This window comes from Hemicordylus capensis, chromosome 3 (assembly GCF_027244095.1).
Source record: "Hemicordylus capensis ecotype Gifberg chromosome 3, rHemCap1.1.pri, whole genome shotgun sequence".
NCBI lineage: Eukaryota > Metazoa > Chordata > Lepidosauria > Squamata > Cordylidae > Hemicordylus > Hemicordylus capensis.
In genome coordinates, this window is record NC_069659.1 from 250473826 (window position 1) to 250479825 (window position 6000).

The window sequence follows — 6000 nt, forward strand, 5'->3', positions numbered from 1 at the left end:
TGGCCCACCCAAGAATGAAAGAAACCCACTACCATAAGAGGAGAGGAGAGCTGAACTTGTGGTAGCAAGCATGACTTGTCCTCTTAGCTAAGCAGGGTCTGCCCTGGTTGCGTTTGAATGGGAGACCACATGTGAGCACTGTAAGCTATTCCCCTCAGGGGATGGGGCCGCTCTGGGAAGAGCAGAAGGTTTCAAGTTCACTCCTTGGCTTCGCCAAGATAGGGCTGAGAGAGATTCCTGCCGCAATCTTGGAGAAAGCTGTTGCCAGTCTGTGTACAGCACTGAGCTAGATAGACCAATGGTCTGACTCAGTATATGGCAGCTTCCTATGTTCCTAAGAGGAGGGGGTTAATCCAGACAGCAGCCATGCACACACATGTCCCCTCCAACTAAGGATAACATTTCATGCATCTGATGAAGGATGCTGCAATAGTATTGATCTTCAAGACTTCTTGATATTTTTGCTACATATACATTGTTATCTTTTATCTAACTGCTTCTGATTAAAAAATAAATAAATAAATCCTGGGATTATGTGGGGATAGGTGACCTTTCCAACAAAGGTTTCAATGGGCTGGAAGAATGCCTTTCCAGAATTTTTGGATTTCTTCTTCTAGACTTTGCAAAATTAAAACAACAACCACAAAAAAGAGCAGCTTGGCACTTTGCAAAATAATTTGTTATTCACAGCTTAATCTGAAGGCCACTTGCTACCTTAGGTGTTCCCCCAAGTAATTCCAATGTCTGAAAACATAAATAGGAAGTTTTTGTACATGTGTATTTGAATCTTTCCAAAAAGATTCATAAATACCAAGGGTCAGAGCAACTCAGCAATAACATCACGAGGGTTTGGGATCTTTCCTAATGGCAGCACCTCCAGTGACCAGAGCACCAGTCCAGGAAATACAACAGCAAGCATCTAAACGAGAAAGAGCAGTACTTCCTAGGGCTGCAGATTTGATACAATGGTAGCTGGTTTAGTGCTATCATCACTGCAGAGCCTGAATGATCCATTTGGACTTGTAAAAATCAAGATGAGATTATGCCAGACAGTGTCAGCCTTATGAGTATCATCTGCTTCAATTCTGAGCACCTGCAATTCACAAAAGCACTTCAGTTGATGGGGGAAGAAGCCACCCAAAAGTGCCCTTAGAAGTATTCCCTTCATACCTTACAATTTTAAACATGGGAGTAACTTGCAGAAATATGTGTACTTTAAAAGCACACCATAAGAAGAGTTCATAGCTATGTAGATAACAAAAGGAGCATTATGGTAAGTGCCTGAGATAAAGGCTTGAGTGCAAAATTCACACTGAGGTTTTTAACATCAAGAATCAACAACCCATGTGCTAATGGTTTTCATATGAGTCTGCAATTACCTGTGACCCTCTTAACCATATGTATGTTACTGTCTGATCCGTGTTCATTGAAGTGAAATCAGAAGAGAAGAATTTGCAATGTGGAGAAGCATTTGGATTGTAACTTTCAGATTATGAATCATTTTGAAGCAAAAATTGTCTTAGAGCCTCACATATGAAAATGCCTTGTGCCTTTTAATGAAATCTTACATTCTAAACCAACATGAAATTTTAAGAAAACCTCATGTGTGTCTTAAACAATGACTCATCCTAATGTATGCCAGCAGTCAGATGAATGTTTGGTTAATGTGTGTCATCAGCATATCTTCAAACAGATGTTTGACAGCCTGAAGCAGACTATGGGGAGCTGTTGTTGAGAGACATAACTGGCCCAAGGCCACCCAGTGTGTTTTCATGGGTGAGGTACAATTTGAACCAAGGTCTCCCCAGTCAAAGGACAACAGTCTCCCACTTGCACTTTGGTTGGCTGGGTAATGCTACATTTGCGATTTTAAAAAACAGAACATAACCCGGTAGTTTGTATTGTGATGTGCTTATATCTTCTGTGATGGGGTTCCCAACACTGGGTCCCCAAATGTCATTGGATTATGACTCCCACCATCCCCAGCCACAATATCATTCACCATTGTGGCCAGGGATGGTGGAAGTTCTAATCCAACAACATCTGGGTACTCAAGGTTTGGAACCCCAGATCTATCATATCTGTTGTGTGCTAAGCTGATTTTTGCAGATAAAGCCTCTTGCCTCAAAGGAGTGGACTGGTGATGGTAAAGAAACATTTTGGGCAGGGCCATATTGTGCCATCATCATTCCTTCTGTCTTAGCATCTCCACCACTAACCCCACTCCCCAGAGGGCACTGCTAGGAATCTAGTAAATTGGAAAACACTTTAGAATGGAGACCTCATATTTCTTGAACTTTCTAGTGGCAAGTCCATTCCCAGATAATTTCCCCTTACACTACTATTCTGTCATGCAACCAGCCAAGGACTACAGGCCCTAGAAAAGAATCAATTGGCCCTGTATTGCTTGGGGTTCCAGGCATTATTCAGGGTACTGGATGCTGGATCTCTTCATAGGTAGATTAGTCAAAATTGATAAGTAATTTGTATGTCCATTTACAAGTCATTCCTTTGGGTGTGGTCCTCATGGAACTGAGTATGTATCACTAACATGTAAGGTGGTTAGCCATGGTCAATGAAAGCTGAGATGAACAGGCATTTTGACCAAGGGTTGTGTTGGATGGGGTGTGTTCCAGGGGTCTCGTGGAGACCCCATATTGTTTTCTGTACTGGGTCTCCCATCAAGTTGCAGCTGCATCCACAGGTTGTGCCTGTCATCCAGGAAGACCAAGGTGGGAGCAGGGAACTGAATGCCCCAATAAGAGAGCATATGTAGGATAGGAATAGCATATTGGACTTGGACCAGGAAAGACCTGGGCTCAAATCTCCACATTAACGAAGCTTACTCAGTGGCCATGAGTCAGACATTGTCTCCAAGATTAGCCTAACTTACAGTGTTGTTGTGACGACAAAACCTCCTGTATACATTTCTTGGTGGAATGTGGGGTACAATTATGATCATAAAAAATGAACAGGTAAAGCCGCCATTAATACTGTTGTGCTAATTCTGCTTCTCGCACCCCACATGGAACAGTTATATCCATTAGCCGAGGGAGGTCAGCAGCGGCCTGTGTCCAGCTGCCACGGTGGCCTGTGTCCGGCTGCCGTGGCAGTCCCCTCACCCCACCCACTACGTCTGATGTCAGACATGGGCGGTTAGCCACATCCCCTACATCTGATGCCAGACACGGGGTAGTGGTGGTTTAACTCCTGAATGGGACCGTGTGGCCCTGTTCGGGAGTTAAATGGCCAGCTCTGCAAGGGAATTAAATGGCCAGCCCTTAAAGGCAGGGAGAGCCACTCCTGGCCATGCTGCGAACGCAGTGCTGGCCATTCAACTCCCAAACAGGGACACACGGCCCCGTTCAGGAGCTAAACCACCACCACCCAGCGTCTGACGTCAGATGCGTGCGGCGTGTTGGGGTTGCGAGGCGCAGTCCCTTAGGGGCAGCCTGGGTTCTTTCAATCCGGTCGCCCGATGGTGGCTACGCCCCTGGTTATATTATGCAAGGAGAGGGATCAAGGCAGATCGAGCAAGTGTCCCTCTGAACAGCAGCCAGAGGGCTGGCCAGCATGGATCCCAGAATTACACTACACAAATTGAATTCAAAATGCTGAGGATTTTCATTTTGAAAAAAGCAAGGTTGTGGCCACTACTGAAGCAGAGCAAGGTGATCCCCCTCCACCTGTTAAGTGCAGGATACCACTCTAGCTGCACAGCACAAATGCTATGTGTTATTAACTAGTATACTTTCTGCACACTGTAATAAAAGGAAGGAACTGGAAGACACACACTTCAAAATACATACATTCAGGTACACAAAATGTCTGAATGCTTCTTACGATAAAGAACTTCTGAATTAAAAACCTTCTCTGTATTCCTGGCTGACACAAATTATCTGCTTCTTTGAAACCACAAGGAATGACATAGGAAGCTACCTTATCCTGAGACAGAACATTGGTCCATCTAGCTCAGTACTGTCTGCACTGACTGGCAGTGGCTGCCCAAGATTTCAGGCAGGAGTCCTTCCCAGCCCTACTTGGAGATGCTGCCAGGGATTGAATCTGGGACCTTCTGTATGTGAAATAGATGCCCCATCCCCACAGACACAATAGTACAAATTAACATTTAGCATGTGTGTGTGTGTGTGTGTGTGTGTGTGTGTGTGCACCAAACTGCTATGTGTCATTTTTAATAATGCAAATGGATCTATCTTTTCTGTTTTGGTCATTCTTCTGTCATACTTGGTTTTTGTGAGTATTATAACAGTGGTATGAATATGAACTGCAAATAAAGTGGGAGGAGAGCTGGTCTTGTAGTAGCAAGCATGACTTGTCCCCTTTGCCACACAGGGTCCACCCTGGTTTGCATTTGGATGGGAGACTACATGTGAGCACAGTAAGATATTGCCCTAAGTGGATGGGGCCACTCTGGGAAGAGCAGAAGGATCCAAGTCTCCTCCCTGGCATCTCCAAGATATGGCTGAGAGAGACTCCTGCCTGTGACCTTAGAGAAGCCGCTGCCAGTCTGTGTAGACAATACTGAACTAGATGGACCTATGGTCCAAATCAGTAGAAGGCAACTTCCTATGTTTCTAAAATCACAGTGAAACCAACATTGGAAGAAAATTTTTGTCACCTATGTCAATTTCAAACTTTGGAAGATTTTACTAACTTATTGAGAATTCTCCAACAAATCTATACTATAATAAATGATTTTGCATACACTGACAGTACATTCTTTATTTAAAAAAAAACAAAAACCAATACTGGCATTGATTTTCAGCTCTTTCAAGTATAATCTCTCCCAGTATTTTTAAATATATATTATATGGGCAATTTGGAAAAAAGGCTGCAGTGATTAGGATTATTCACTACACCACTGGCAAAATAAATGTCAAAATAAATTTGTCATCCTCCCCACAAATAGTTTGGCCATTTGCAGGCTTTACATATTTCCCCTCTAAATTACAGAACTGCAACTCCATAATAGTAATTTTTTCTAACTCCCTTCTTCCCTATTCCAAGAGAGATTAAAACCTAAATAGCCATGTGGCAAACAATCATTTCAAAACTTCAATGTATTTCCTTTTGCTCAACAATCTCTTTTAACACAATCAGCACCCGCACACACATTTAGGAGAACCCATTGCAAAGGCAACAAACTCACCTACAGAATTAATACTTTGGACATATTTGCTCCTTTGTTTCAATGCAGGGAGAATAACACCAGCCAGCAATAATCCGACTCGGCAGACTTTGTTTATGGGGTCCAGGATGTTCTTTATGTTGCAGGAGCGCACACGGGTCGGTGCGTGGGAGTGCGGCTCTCACCAGCGTCTGGGGATGCGTATGCTGGAGCCCAAGCGAGAGGCGGAGGCGAAATGGCAAGGGAGAAAGGGCGGGGGAGCACGACCAGGGCTCACTGGAACGACGACATGGATCTGCTCCATTTAACGCAGCAGCAGCAGCTGGGAAGAGGAAGCCGGACAAACCTTTAAGAGGGAGTATCAGAGGAACACCAGAGTTGAGTGGGGAGGGGTGGGATTGGAACCGAAGGTGAGTGGGCTTATTAGCACGGCTTAGGCTAAAACTCCGGTGACCCCACGACATCCGACACCCACGTGGCCTTAAGTGAGGGTCGCTTATCTTGCTTCCACAAACTTTTCTTCCTTGTCGCTGATCTGATCGGAGTATGCTCATTCATTGGGTCTCACATAGGGTAGCCAGGTCCACCGGGCGAAAATAGTTGAGAAGTGTTGAGTAGGTACTACTAATGAGGAGTACAGAGCCCCTGGTGGCGCAGTGGTAAAACTGCTGCCCTGTAACCAGAAGGTTACAAGTTCGATCCTGACCAGGGGCTCAAGGTTGACTCAGCCTTCCATCCTTCCGAGGTCGGTAAAATGAGTACCCAGAATGTTGGGGGCAATATGCTAAATCATTGTAAACCGCTTAGAGAGCTTCCAGCTATAGAGCGGTATATAAATGTAAGTGCTATTG

The 6000-nt window shown here is 44.5% G+C and overlaps 1 protein-coding gene across 3 annotated transcripts in view; it reads right to left on the bottom strand.

Annotated features, from left to right (window-relative positions):
- LOC128348869 (gamma-aminobutyric acid receptor subunit pi-like) overlaps window positions 1-5471 on the bottom strand; it is an 88852-nt gene extending 83381 nt beyond the window's left edge. Inside the window, exon 1 of one of the 3 annotated variants that reach the window (XM_053304553.1) lies at window positions 5171-5471. The gene's annotated coding sequence lies outside the window, so the exon portion shown is untranslated. The remainder of the gene's footprint in view (window positions 1-5170) is intronic. The other 2 variants (XM_053304561.1, XM_053304556.1) reach the window with 2 other exon arrangements.
- Window positions 5472-6000: the final 529 nt, after the last annotated feature.